At 47.9% G+C, this 13270-nt stretch overlaps 1 protein-coding gene across 1 annotated transcript in view; it reads right to left on the minus strand.

Moving 5' to 3' along the window:
• The window catches only part of LOC119436291 (MARVEL domain-containing protein 1-like), a 101625-nt gene that overhangs the window by 31094 nt on the left and 57261 nt on the right, over positions 1-13270 (minus strand). The window lies entirely within an intron of this gene.

The following is a 13270-nucleotide window of genomic DNA, read 5'->3' on the forward strand; positions in this document are numbered from 1 at the left end:
GCTTATTTCACCTGTCCCGCTTGTGCTAAAGGTGTAGTGCGCTAGCTATACGCCGAGCACAAATCTGATGCAGCGGCGGGCCAGCCGGTATATCGATTGACTGAGAAACTCCTTATAGCTCTGCACCCTATATATATATATATATATATATATATATATATATATATATATATACATACATGTCTGGCCATCTCAGAAATAATAATGTCTACACACGGAGGATACATTCGCACATGTTCGCATATTTTATAGACATCTGATTGAACAGAGCCCAGAAGGCCTTAAAGTATAGTGCGCCTTCGTATGAGGGTGTCCCACGTAACTAGTGCCAAAATTTAAAAATATGCGAGTGCCACGTAGGGTGCGTGTGCGTGTGGGTGCGTGTGTGTGTGTGTGTGTGTGTGTGTGTGTGTGTGTGTGTGTGTGTGTGTGTGTGTGTGTGTGTGTGTGTGTGTGTGTGTGTGTGTGTGTGTGTGTGTGTGTGTGTGTGTGTGTGTGTGTGTGTGTGTGTGTGTGTGTGTGTGTGTGGGCGCGCGCGCGTGTGCGTGTGTGCGTGTGCGTATGTACTCAAATATTATAATCACAGCAACATTGTCATAAGAAAATTGTAGGCTATCATGAAAAATTCCCGATCCATCTTTCTGTTGCTCAATACGTGCTACATAAAGCTTTTTTTTTTTTCCCAAGCGTTATAGAAAGCCTGCAAAACACGAAATGCACTTTGTACTTGCTTTAGCGAGCTTTTTTCAGGCTTGAAAAAAAAAAAGAAGAAAAGGGAAAGACTTTAATTAGCGGAGCTGTTTAAGCCGGCCGTAAGTCCGTGATGCGTCGGAAAAAATGTGGGCCGATCTTGGCGGTAGTGCAGAAAGGGTTCAAGCGCAATGGCACATACCCCTGTGAAGTAGCGAAGCTGAGCCTGACTAAGTCTAGATAAGCATGGTTTGGACCATACTATAAGCTTAGTCTGTAATCAATAGCCAATCAATAGCTAATTGATAATCGATCAATAATCATTAAATTCCGGAAAATGCTAGCGATGACTTGGTAGTGCTTAGCCTAGCCCAAAAGCCAGGACTAGCTAGGTGCCCATCAGCTCCGCTGTCTCTTTAGCATTGCGCCTCCAGTGCAAGCTACGCTAATTTTTTTATGTAGCACGTATTGACTCATTGAGCAACAGAAAGATGGATCCGAAATTTTTCATGATGGCCTACAATTTTCTTATTGATAATTTTGCTCTGATTATATTATTTGAGAACTTGATTAGTTAATAATAACTAATTACGTAAATAGACAAAACACACAAAAATTGTCTGACTGGCTCCAAGCGACGGCAAACAACATTACCTTGGTTCTGTCCAGCTACGTGGCACTCGCATATTTTTAAATTTTGCCACAAGTTACGTGGGACATCCTGTATAGACAGCTTCGGACGGAGTAGATCTCAAAGCGCGTCCGCACAGCGCCAGCGAACCAAGGACCAAATTCACAAAGCTTTTCGTTCGAAAGTGCTGTTTGCCATTGGGCCGGCCGTCGTCTTCTGTAACAATACTTCCTACATCACAAATAGCTGGCGTCGACTGCTAGGATCAGTTTTAGCGTAACAACTTTTTTTTTTTTTTTTGTGACTGTATATAGGGTGATGAAAAGGGCCCAGAAGCGCACATGTGGCATGCGAGCCTTATGCACGCTGTGTCGTTCGGGCCGCGTGAAAGCGTAATCTGCGCCTGATGCGGATCTCTCAGCAACCAGCACACGAGTATACATATACTTATCAACTGCTTAAAGGGACACTATGCAGGGTGTTTCACTTAACTTTAGCCAAACATTAAAAATATGCAAATTCTACGTACCAGGACAGAACCAAGGTAACGTTGTTCGCCGTCGCTTGGAGATACTCATACTATTTTTTACATTCCGCCTAATTACATAATTAGTATTAATTAAGCAGCTTCACAATTATTATAATTAGATTAAAAGTCTCATGAGAAAATTGTAGAGCGATATGAGAAACTCCCGATACAGCTTTCTGTTGCTCAATACGTGCTACATAAAAGCGTTTTGCCGAGCGTGAAAGATGCCCGCGAATACACGCAAAGTGCCTCGAACGGCTGGTCGCACGGCAATATATATATATATATATATATATATATATATATATATATATATATATATATATATATATATATATATATATATATATTGAAATCCGCGACGTTACAGTGAGGTACCGGCGTTGGGGATTCGGCGCGAAATTCAAAACGTAAAACTTTGACCTTCATTTTCCCTCCTAATGCCCAACCTATTATTTCGAAATTAACGGCAAACAGTTGTTTCAAACAACGCCTTATCCGTCCAAAGAGATTTAGTGCCTTGCTTTTAGCGTCCCTCTGAGAGCGGCAGCCGATGTGGCGCGCCTTCGTCGCGTTTTGTGTTGCCAGTCTATACTTTCCATTCGCACCGTCGCTGCTCTCATCCAGCGGCAGCCGCGCTTGGCGGGCGGCTGATTAATAAGCGCTCGTTGATGCACATCGCTCGAATCAAGCGACTCCTCGCTGCAGCTGCCTCCGGGCGCAATTTCACCCGCGCCGCATCGGTTGTCATCGGGATCACCCGCGCACGCAACCCGGGCGAGGGTGGCTGCTGGGCTGAGTAGCTGCACCGCTCTGATAGGCAGGCGCCCGCACAACACCTTGCTCGGTGGGGGCTCCGGTGAAGCACGCCAAAGTAAGGCGCTCGCTTTCCCCTTTGTGGCCTCCTTATATATGCATCTGAGTATCTTCGAGAGAGGGTTAATCGTGTAAAGTCAACGCTGCTTAAACGTATCCGTGGGATCTCTCATCGATTTTGATCTCCCGCAACACGTATGTTGTGTCTTTATTCGTGGGACACTCTCCACAATTATTGTTCTCGAATCCGCCCTTGCGTTTCCGTTCAGGGCACGAACGTTGGCGGTCTCTGTATCGTCAAGTCGATGGGAGTGGCATATGGGCCTGTTGGTACAGGTCATCTTCGTAGCGCAGGCACACGACACGGAAGGCACACGAGACGACACACAGTGCTAACTTCCAACATATTTCTCATAACAGATGCCAACAACACATTCTAGCGTGAACTTAGAAGACCCTGAGAGGAGGCGAGTTTCCCTCGACAGTGAGCGAGGTGTCAACAGGCATTACTCGTCGTGCTTCGAATTGACGCGATGAGTTGGCGCTAGAAGCGCAGGTCAAGGTAGGCCAGCGTCACAGGCTTTTTCATCGCCTCTCCTTCAATCGACGCAGCGCAGCTCACGAAAAGTAAAACGAAAGTTTCCGCAAAAGCGTTTAGTGCAATTAGGTGCCCGAGTCAAGGCTTCCGTGGAAAATTAAGAAACAGTTCGTTCGCCGCATGCGCCGCACTCGGCCTGCTATGGTAATATAGGCTTATTCAGCTACACGACAAAATAAATATTTGTGCGGCGAGGAAGAAAGCTAGTATACGCAGCCAATAAATAACAAAAAAAAAGACTTCCGGCAGCTAGTTCTGGGATGGTCCTTACCGCACTTGTTTTCATTCCTAACATTTTATTTTTCTCAAATTGTTTTAATTATTATGTTGTCCCTATACCACCACCCTACGTTTGGTCTATATTGCCCATGGTGTGTTGAGTGAGATAACTTTATTTGAAATCCGGCGATTGGTAGGCCCGGGTCTGGGGAGGCCGCGTAGGAGCAACAGCTCCCAGTGGCCATCTAGGGGGCCCCATGGTGTGTTGCGCCGTTTAATTTTGGACCAACCAACCAATCCTGAAGAACACCAGAGCCGAATGATTCAGTCGATATACGACACAATTTGCGAATAAACACGGGTGAATGGAATCCTCGCTTACATTCGGTGGCGCTATACTGAGGGGCAATGTAACAACAGCGATAAGTTGCCAGTTCGAGTCTTTAGTTTCTCTTGTGTAAGTATGTCTGTATTGCTAACATGTCGATTTTCAAGAAAGGCCTGAGAAATCTCGGTATCCTCGTGTCTCCAGCGCACTGCCTCTGGCTACGATTCGGTAACGGAAGTTGCAGAGGTCTTGTATAGTGCACGCTTCGATTTCGTGCAGGTTGCATGTGTTGGCAGAAAGAAAGAAAGAAAGAAAGAAAGAAAGAAGAAAGAAAGAAAGAAAGAAAGAAAGAAAGAAAGAAAGAAAGAAAGAAAGAAAAAACGCTTTTTATGGCGGTCATGTATGCATTATTCGCCCAAGATGGAGTCATTGATATGACGATGTATCATATACCTCAGACACTGTTTCCGAGGCGCTTAGTGTTAGGCACTCCTTGCTTGTCGAAAAACAAACTAGGAGACACGACTTGCTCCGCTCTGAGTGGGCAGCGAGGCGAAAGCGACCCGCTGCGATTCGGGCACGCCTCTGCAGCAGCAGAGGCCGTACGCGCCTCTCGTCTGGGCCGAGCACGCCGAGTGAACGAAGTCAGGCATGCAAGGGGAGGGACGCAAACACTGAAGCCTCGCAATGCAGGCATTTGTAAACGATTAGCAAAGAAAGAAAAAATGGCATGACAAGTCTACTTCAAGCCGCGCAAATGCCCCACGAAGCTGTTTAACACGAACCAATACACAGCCGTGAATAATAATTACATACAATTGAGCAGCAGTGACGGTATTTTGACCACTGCACTTCTTAATCTTATGGTCATTCACATATACGAATCACTACTGCTGTTCATTCAGAGTGAAACTGCTTTCTCCTACAAGCGAAGGCAGGGCGCGAAAGAGCGCCCATAACCGCAATAGGTGACTTAACTGTATGTTCTGTGCATATATACTATCATCATGGCAAGACAACAAAACACACAGGCACAAGGTTGCGACAGACTGCTCAGCTGTGACAGGGAGTAGAGGTTCTTTCGTTCTTTCATGGTGGATTCCTCGCGGCAAAGTCTGGCCGTCACGTCGGAATCAGCGCCATTACCATGACCGACCGGTCCAGAGTATGCGCCTCTCGACGCTCAATGGGGTGCGATAAACGCCCGCAAAAGGAGGATGTGCCCACATTATGCCGCCAGATCCACCCGCGGCTGATATGCAGGGAGCGGCGCTCTCTTTTTTTCATCAGTTCATGCCGAAATAAATTACTACGCCCCCTTTTTCAAAGCCTCGCTGTATAGGTAAGGCGCGTTGCGTCACCCAAGCGCGAAGAGGCAGGGCTGCACGAGACAAGGGACCTGTGTGGCACCACTCAGCCCGGCCGTCGCGTGCACGCCAAAGTGGGCATGACAGCGACATCAACGGGACGGAGGGCCCTCCGGGCTGTTACGTGCGAGTGGCGTTACACAAACGCGCCGGAGGTATACGCTGCCGTTAATCGACGAAGTCCGCGCAACTGGTTCCGAAGGAGCGCCTCAGGAGGAATACGAGGAAACAGGAAGCGAATTCGTAAAAGCCGCTCAACGAGGGTGAGCAGAAGAGAGAGGGAGCGAGAAAAGGAAGAGGTATGCGCTCGCACAAACACGCACACACACACAGTCAGGAGCCAAAGGGAATCGTCCGCAGCCCGTTGTGATCAAGGTTAGCTTTGGCGAGAGGTCCGCTCCTCCGAAGAGGACGGGTCTCAAGGACCTTGACCGCATTCTGCACCCGCTGCTATTCATGTACACCATTTGCGGGCATCCCCTTCTTGGAAATGCTCCTTTCGTGAACTCGTCGCAAACGAGAGCGATGAAGCGTGCCGACGTAGGCTCAGTAACCGTCGCAATGGACGCGCGACATATTTCCCGCGCCAGCGTTCGAAATGAATTCGATTAACGGCGGTCTTAGTAGCACGAAAGGTTAGGAACGCAGATGAAAGCATCGGTCATTGCATATACTGCATTACGTGAAGCATCTGTTGGTGGGTTTGTAGGGTTGTGTTGGCAATAAAATGGGAGCAAGAAGAGGTTTCTTGTGCGAGCCTGTCAGTGACCGTGTTGCTATCTGCTCTCCCTCTTTCCAAGCGTCACGTGGTTCGCACTGTATATGATTCATAGCGGCGTACAATTGACCTGCTTGCATGTACATCTTCATACACTAGCCTTTTAAACCTTGCGAAGATGCTTTTTTGTGAGGCTTTAAAGCAAACTAAATGTCCTTTCGCGGATTTCAATCACCCTTTACAAAATTTATACAAATTACGCGAGGAAGAGAAAGGAGAAAGAGAAAAAATACGCGAATTTCTGCGTTATCCTTTAGAGCCCGTGATGTACAATACAATATAATATATGAGCCTCCTTATACTACAGTTCCATTAAAGCCTGCAGCCTCAGTGATTCTGTCACGCTCATGTAGTTGACCTGAAGGAAAAAAAGTCGCAGTTTCGGCCGAAAGGCGCAGCATTAGTTGCGATAGCAAATTAGTAGACAGCTATACGAAGTAAGAATAGTAGTTTTATCGGCCGTATAAACTTCAAAACATTCGCTTACTAACTAAAATAACAAGCGTGGTGTCACGCGCGCACAAGCAAACATGAAATCTCACTAGATGACCGCGAACACTCGCTGTCAAAACGCTGGAGTGAGAAAGTGCGGGAGCAGCAGGAAGCGAATTGACCTTCGTGCTGCCTCTCGCTTTAACGCGAACTAAGCGGCGAGAATACAGCGCACACGAAGCTATCAGCACTCGGCGCACTCTGGCCCCATCGGAGATCGCTTTCAAGATAGGGGCCGGGCGGTCGCGCGCGGCCGCGCCATACGCAACCGCCGCCGAAGTAGAACCCCCGCCCCGTCCAGCCTCCCCTTCCCCTGTTGCTTTGCGCGCGACGGAAGACGGCGCGCTTCCTCCCCGCTTTCCTTCCTTGCGCGCGGGAGATTGAGCTACCATTGTCGGCTCACCCTCGCACATACAGCATACGGCGCGCGGCAACGATGTTATCGCCCGTGGACTTTATGCGGAACATCACGGGGACGCCGACGACGACGGCATAAATGCGCCTGGAGTGTCCATATAATTGCTATCGCAATAAAACAAAAGCACTCGATCACAGTTTCTCTTCAGTGGATTCAACGTAACACGCCTTATTGACCGACTCATGCACGCAACAGACAAATCACACGGTGAATCGAACCAATTCACAGGCGCATAGGTCATTAAAGGGCACTTGCATAACATCTTCCGATTGCGCATTCTCAGCGGTCTACGGTAAGCGTGAATCCGTCCTCGTTCACGGAACGTTATGACTGTGCAGCGCGCTTCAAACATGAACAACACCCCCCAATGCGTAGCATATAGCACTCTCTCTAGAATGAGGGGCTTAATTGATCGTTACTATGACAGTGATTATTCATTAAGGTATTCCTCTTTCTCTCTCCCTCTCTTTCTGGGATAATTGGATGTCGGCGTGGCGCCGAGCAGTGGGGCAATTTCTGCCGGGCGACGCTGGAAAACCACGAGCCGGCTGGCCATCCACACTCGTCCAGTTGGCGAGTAGGCCCACAGCGCCGGGCCGCGTGTGCGATCTACAGTAGCGGCGCGATAACTTAATCATGCGTCGGAACAAATTGAAAGAGGCCGCACGACTCCGGCGGTTCTCCGCGGCTGGCCTCCGATCAAGTTCCCCCGAGAGTGCACGAGAGAGGAAAGAGCAAACCCGATCCCCGGCGCGTCGAGGCGGGCGCGATGCATTGCCCGAAAGTGCAGCGGCGGAAACAAGCACGCCGAGTATTTGGGTCGGAACTGGCCCTTTGCTGCGTAGCGTTCCGGGCGCGCGTTTGCGCTTCCTTGAGCCGCTGCGCTCCGCCGTGACCTCTCCTACCGGTCCTTGGGGCAGCTGCCTCGGAGACGAGCGCCAACAGCGTATACTAGGTGTGCGATTCCTCTCCCTTCGCAGCCTGCACTGGTACGTCCATGGGAGTGCCCAACTCGAATGCGAAGGGGCGCGTGAAGGTTTGCCGAATAAACGTCCGCTCGCGAAGTACAGAAGTTGCTTGTGAGGCGTATATACCCGAGTCGTGTAACACTTTGCCTGCGACGTGTCAACACGAAAGGCTGCGTAGCACAGCATAACCTCGCCGCTTTCCACCTCCGCCCAATTCCTTACCGCGCGAACTCCCCCCTTTCCAGGCGGACAGGTTGCATGTGACGGGCACGTAAGTTGCACCGTTCTAGGGGACACCGAGTTTATGCAGAACACCACCTAAGGAATTTCAGGGTCGTGAAATGAGCAATGGAGATAATAGACATAATTAGTCAAGGGATAGAAAGACGTCGGCATGCATCATACGCAAGTAGATGGCATCCTGAAATAAAGAGGAAGTGTACTGAAGTCGAGATGACTATTTAGAATGAGTACTTATCGAAAGAAATGGCTGTCAAGGGCGGCGAAGAATTGAAGCAAAATAAACGTCTAGAGGGGGTCCTGCGGTTATAATCTTGCAATCGGGCTCGCTCCCTAGTCGTAGTGGGCCCGTCGTGGTCAAAGCGGTGGGGGCGAATTGGCATCCATCTGTCTAGCTGTCCATGTCTCTTCACGCCATTTCTGGACGTACACGTGTCGAACGCGGGGGCGCGCCATAGCCGAGCAATTGGCAGATTTCTGCAATAAATTGCACACTTGTAAGCCTTACAACTCCTGATGAGCACAGGTTTGAGTTAGACGTATTATACCTATCAATGGGAGAGTGAGCTCTCTCAGATGCGACCACTCCCGCTCGGATCGACAAACGTGCTGCCAAGCTGCCTTTCTGAACGCCGAGTGAGGCTGAATTTAGACAACGGCGCCATCTCCACACGCGATCCATGGATGACCAAGTAATGTCTTCTTTCTTCCAAAGTAAGTAGCGTGGGTAGTAATGGTGGCAAAGATACAAGCGATAACAGTATATTACATGTTTTTCGTTACATGCGGTTTCAACAAGCAACCCTCTATGCTGACCGAACTGTAAGACGTTTTACGTCAAAAACCTAGCGCGGCTGCGAATATACCGCACGGTATATAAAAAATGCTTTATGATTAATCGTCAGACTGCAGTGACTCTCTGATTCTCTTGACTCAAATTACTGCGAACAGCAATTTCGAGCCTCTGATACAGAAACAAGTTTAGAGAATTCCACGTGATCATGAGAATAATCCACCAGCACTCCTGGAAAACGTTGGAAGAACTCCAGTGCCACTGGAACAACTTCACGAAACTCCCGCACAATTCTGAGAGGCTTCTTTGCATATGAAGAAGCATGCAACTTGCATGCAGCCGCAGACGTGTGCTGTGCGGAGCGCCATGACATTTGGAAGCAGGATGTATGAAATACTATACTACCGGCAAGAGAGCCCTCCGCGAGGCGGCATTTATTTACTCCTGGCACATGTTTATCTGCATTTGCTTCACGTACCCACAAGTCTCGAAGAAAGCACGTGCAGCGCAATGCGAACGCCGGTGGAGCGGCCTCGCAGTGCATTGCCGCCCAGGCACCGCGTCTCTATCAGTGTAATGCATAGCTGGGTGCTGTGGTGCGGGGCACGCGTTAGGCCGTATGCGAAGAACCGTCGGTGTTTGCCAGCGACCAATGCAAGCAATATATGGTCGCTTGCGGAACAGGAAGTCGTCTGTCGACTGCTTGTATACATCTCCGTGCCGCCGTTGGATCGTGTTGCACCGCTCTGCATAGTATATGTGCGGGGAAGTCTACTATATCGCGACCAGGTTCAGGACTTCTCGGTTACAGTTTAGCTACGTGCTTTCAAGTACGGCAAAATCATGGCGCTTAGAAGCATATATATTGTGCTGAGTAAAAGAAACTGGTAGGCACGGCCGTGCGAAACGCTAATGCAGGATATTATCTTATAGTTAAGTAACATACAATAATAATAATAATAATAATAATAATAATAATAATAATAATAATAATAATAATAATAATAATAATAATAATAATAATAATAATAATTTCTGGGGCTTTGCATGCCAAAACCCCGATCTGATTATGGGGCACGCCGTAGCGGGGGACCCCAGATTAATTTCGATCACCTAGTTGGGGTTCCTTAACGTGCACCCAATGCGCGGGGGGCGTTTTTGCATTTAGCCCCCATCCAAATGCGGCCGCGCGGACGGGATTTGATCCCGCGACCTCGCGCTTAGCAGCGCAACGCCATAGCCACTAAGCAACCGCGGCGGGTAAGCGACATACAAGCGAAAGAAAGATGAAACAGGTGTCAAACTCAGTCGTGAAGAAAACTGATGTGATACATGTGCACAACAACATAATATCTCATAATACGGTCTCATTCCATGCCATACCACGATACATTACTGTTATTTTGTTGTTTTTGTTCGAACAGATATATATATATATATATATATATATATATATATATATATATATATATATATATATTCGCTTGTGGAGATTCTGAACTATTCTGCGATTTCAGATTGATTTCCGGAAGAGGTAGAAGGGGGCTGCCTGCAGGAGAAAGAGAATGTCCGGGTTGTTATTTAATAAAAGCTACGAATTACCTCTTTAATTAATTACTCACTTTAGAAACAATGATGAAATTAAAAACTGATGCCTGCACCATAGCACCACTTTCTAGATATCCATCCTTAAAATTTGCTACGAGCTAGAGTAGCATTCCGGTTAACAGTTTCCCGATAGCTTAATTCCCTCTATATCAGTTCGGGGACTATATATCAACTCCAACGCAGTTCTTGCAGATTTTGTTGAACGGACGAACGCACTCACGCACGCACAAAAAAAAAAGAAAAAAAAAGCGGTATTCCCGCTTCGCACTGCGCTCGGCTGGCTTGTGTATACGTATACTCATAACAAACGTAACTGCAGGCCGGCCCCGCTGAGTAGTGTGGCAGCACGGTCCTACCCAGTTCGCGAGAGAATGCTGCTATACACTCGCCTTCAAACTACGCCGGTGTGCTTCTCGGCAAAAGACAAAAGCATAAACTTCTGCCACCGACGGTGACAAGCCCGAAGCATACAATGGCTGGCTGTTGGTATGGCACAACGCCGCCACCGAGGAACAAAAGATCCCCGAGCTGTTGTTATTGTTTCTAGTATACTCGTTAAGGGAAATTCCTGCTGGAAGCGATGCGTACACCCATTCACTCTGCATATGCATCAAAAGGAAGCCGGCGATCACGATATAAATGATGCGGCTTACGTGGGATCGTTTCTAGCATGCTGTCATGTGGCACAGATCTAGAGGGGTTTACGAAGACCATACGTTTCACGCGGTAAAGTGGCCATGGTAGAGGATATGGTGTTCGTAACCTATCAGGATTACTTCTGAACAGTATTCAAATGCTAAAACGTTACAATACAGATCACCTATTGCCAGTTAATAATACCGGACGCGAAAGCTGCTGTGAAATAATGAAAGACACGCTAGGCTCATATAAGAGTAAGTATTTGGTATTTGTAACGTCCTGTCCTCAACTCTCGTGTATTCCGCAAAAGCAGACGCGCAAAATATCAAGGCGCCGATAACATATTTGCAATGGAGAAAAGTCCCTTCCTCGGGCTTCGACGGCTGATCTGCTTCTGTCGCTGTCACGCTCACGTCTCGCTGTTCGTGCCGTCTTATTCCGTACGGCGCTCGCTTCCCTTATACTTATTCAAGCACACGACCCATCTCAATGAATTGAGGAACTCGCGCTTTAAAGCATTACGAAAATAACTTTTATTTTGCTTGTTGGTTGACTCATATATAGATTAACTATTAGGTTGAGATTTTATTTTTTATGGCATCAACTTTTCATAAATGCTTTGAAGTACTAAATGGAAGAGAGAATGGCACCGTTGAAGCATACACGGGGAGATTTGCAATAAACCAACCCAAAGCTTCTTTGACACACCCTTAATAAAGTGTGACGGAAGCGAGATGGAAGCGAAGGATATATTTACAAAATATACACAGAGGAGGCTAGGGCAAGAGATGTCCGATCCGGCCCAAGTGCCAGCGTCTTCATCGTTGTCTTTGTCGCTCTGCCTAGCATCGCATTGATCCATGTATGGATCGCTCCGTAACATCACTCTCCGGCGGCTGAAGCGCCGTCCTGGCGCTTGCTATGAAGGCGAGGCGCTAGCTAGAAGAGTATATGGCTTCAGCCGGGAAACATGATCAACTTCAGTTGGCAGCAATGAGGTCAAAGAAGCAGGATCCAGGAGTACAATTTCGTAATTTACGTCACCGAGTTGACGAAGAACCTTGTAGGGCCCGGTGTAACGTGAGAGGAGCTTCTCTGATAGGCCAATGCGGCGGCATGGCGACCATAGGAGGACCTGAGGGCCAGGCGTGAAGTGCACGCTTCTGTGTCGGCTGTAGTAACGGGACTTCTGGGCTGCTTGCGAAGCATAAAGTCGGTCGTGGGCAAGTTGACGAGCTGCGCGGGCTCGAGATGCGACGTCACTGGCGTATTCAGTAGGCGAGTGAGAAGACGAAGGAAGGAGAGTCTCGAAGGGCAATGCAGGATGTCGGCCAAAGAGCAGATAAAACGGTGAATATCCAGCGGTGTCATGCCGCGAGGAATTGTACGCAAAGGTAACAAATGGTAACGTGCAGTCCCAGTCACGGTGATCTGGTGAAACATACATGGCAATATATATATATATATATATATATATATATATATATATATATATATATACACACACATATATCCTCCTGAGTTCGAGCTATGGAGATTTGTTCAATATATTGGACATCAAATACTCCACCACTATGCCGTCCTCAGCGTATTTTTCTCCGTAAACACCAGTTGTCCAATATTTTGGACACCTACTAGTGCCATCTATGAAGTTTTGTCGAAGTTGCGCCAGCGAATCCGGAAATAAAGGAGGCGACAAGGCGGCGTTCAGCGGAGCGGCCTTCTACTGCGACCGCCGGAGAAGTAAGTGCTGTTCATAGTATTGTTTGACCGTTTTACCGTGTTATTTATGATTAACTGGAAATGTAATGATACAGGGAGTATGCTGAATGGAGAATTTTAGTTGCGCGTACGCTTGCTTTTCTCTGCTAGTCATTTGATTTTGCATGTCCAACAAATTCGACACTGGCACTCAAGACCGCCATTGCCAATGTACGGACGCCACGTGCAGTGCGTTGAACGCGCATTCATTTCGGTGTCACGCGGCGTTTCTTTGTGCTTGCTTGTCTTTTAAGTGCAAAGCACGCGAGGAGCCCGGGCTGTCGGCGTGTCATGTCGTGGTCACGCGCAAAAACAGTCAAAACAAGCGCAGAATTGATCAAAACCGGTTCAAAATAAACTAACATCATCATCAAGCACAAATCATCAAGCATTAA

Source organism: Dermacentor silvarum, chromosome 1, assembly GCF_013339745.2.
Source record: "Dermacentor silvarum isolate Dsil-2018 chromosome 1, BIME_Dsil_1.4, whole genome shotgun sequence".
Lineage (NCBI taxonomy): Eukaryota > Metazoa > Arthropoda > Arachnida > Ixodida > Ixodidae > Dermacentor > Dermacentor silvarum.